A 2,007-nucleotide genomic window follows, 5' to 3' on the forward strand; every position below is an offset into this window, starting at 1 on the left:
CAAACGTGACTACCGTGCTGTACGGTGGAGTTCTGTGCGCAAAAGCGGCGGGTGTGTTTCTAAGCACCACAGCGTTGTGTCAAAAAAGAGGTGCCTGAGAGAAACGCATGCGACTGCCGTGCTTTGCGGCATAGCACCGTGCGCAAAAACGGTGCGCATGCAAGAGGTGTCAGAGCTAGCGAACTTTTGCCACGAGCAACAGGTCACTAAAAGCCTATAGATGACGGTGTTGGAGGAAAAGAAAAATATCGAGAAAGCACTGCGGTGTGCCGTGCGTAGGGACGGGCGCGCGTGCCACATGCCGCCGAAATATGGGTGTCGGAGAAAACAGAGTGCCGCGCGTAACGAGGGGCGCGCGTGTTACAGAGAGATATGCCCAAACGCATGAAAGTGTACGCAGGTGTCCTAAGGCAGTTTTTTTTTTTTTTCCTCATTTTGATGTCGCCCCGGCTGACGTGGTTTTCGTTTTTCCGTGCCGCCCCGGCTGACGCGGTTTTCGTTTTTCCGTGCCGCCCCGGCTGACGCAGTTTTTGCGCCGCCCCGGCTGACGCGGTTTTCGCGCCGCCCCGGCTGACGCGGTTCCGACTTTGCACTTTTTGGCTCACCCCGGCTGGCGGCCCACTCACTCGATCGCCAGGTCTGTTTGCCCCGGTGGTTCCACCGCCAGGCTTAAGCGCGAACTTTTTTTGTTTGTTTTCTTTTGATTAAGCGCAAGCTTTTTTCTTTGTTTTCTTTTGATTAAGCGCGGGCTTTTTTCTTTGTTTTTTTTGCATTCGCCCCGGCAGACGCGGTTTTTGCGCCGCCCCGGCTGACGCGGTTTTTGCCGCCCCGGCTGACGCAGTTCGGACTTAGCACTTTTCGGCTGTGCCTGGCTGGCGGCCCACTCACTCGATCGCCATGTCTGTTTGCCACAGTTTTCCCGGTGGTGCCGCACCCGGGCTCGCCCCGGCTGACGCGGTTTCGTGCCGCCCCGGCAGACGCGGTTTTCGCGCCGCCCCGGCTGACGCGGTTTCGTGCCGCCCCGGCAGACGCGGTTTTTTGCCGCCCCGGCAGACGCGTTTTTTTTTTCTTTCGCCCCGGCTGACGCAGTTTTCGCGCCGCCCCGGCAGACGCGGTTTTCGCGCCGCCCCGGCAGACGCGGTTTTTTGCGCCGCCCCGGCTGACGCAGTTCGGACTTGGCACTTTTTGGCTGAGCCTGGCTGGCGGCCCACTCACTCGATCGCCATGTCTGTTTGCCACAGTTTTCCCGGTGGTGCCGCACCCGGGCTCGCCCCGGCTGACGCAGTTTTCGCGCCGCCCCGGCTGACGCGGTTTCGTGCCGCCCCGGCAGACGCGGTTTTTTGCGCCGCCCCGGCTGACGCGGTTTTTTGCCGCCCCGGCTGACGCAGTTCGGACTTGGCACTTTTCGGCTGTGCCTGGCTGGCGGCCCACTCACTCGATCGCCATGTCTGTTTGCCACAGTTTTCCCGGTGGTGCCGCACCCGGGCTCGCCCCGGCAGACGCGTTTTTTTTTTTTCTTTCGCCCCGGCTGACGCAGTTTTCGCGCCGCCCCGGCTGACGCGGTTTCGTGCCGCCCCGGCAGACGCGGTTTTTTGCGCCGCCCCGGCTGACGCGGTTTTTGCCGCCCCGGCTGACGCAGTTCGGACTTAGCACTTTTTGGCTGAGCCTGGCTGGTGGCCCACTCACTCGATCGCCATGTCTGTTAGCCACAGTTTTCCCGGTGGTGCCGCACCCGGGCTCGCCCCGGCTGACGCAGTTTTCGCGCCGCCCCGGCTGACGCGGTTTCGTGCCGCCCCGGCAGACGCGGTTTTCGCGCCGCCCCGGCTGACGCGGTTTTTGCCGCCCCGGCTGACGCAGTTCGGACTTAGCACTTTTCGGCTGTGCCTGGCTGGCGGCCCACTCACTCGATCGCCATGTCTGTTTGCCACAGTTTTCCCGGTGGTGCCGCACCCGGGCTCGCCCCGGCTGACGCAGTTTTCGCGCCGCCCCGGCTGACGCGGTTTCGTG

Source organism: Rhipicephalus microplus, unplaced genomic scaffold, assembly GCF_043290135.1.
Source record: "Rhipicephalus microplus isolate Deutch F79 unplaced genomic scaffold, USDA_Rmic scaffold_1063, whole genome shotgun sequence".
Lineage (NCBI taxonomy): Eukaryota > Metazoa > Arthropoda > Arachnida > Ixodida > Ixodidae > Rhipicephalus > Rhipicephalus microplus.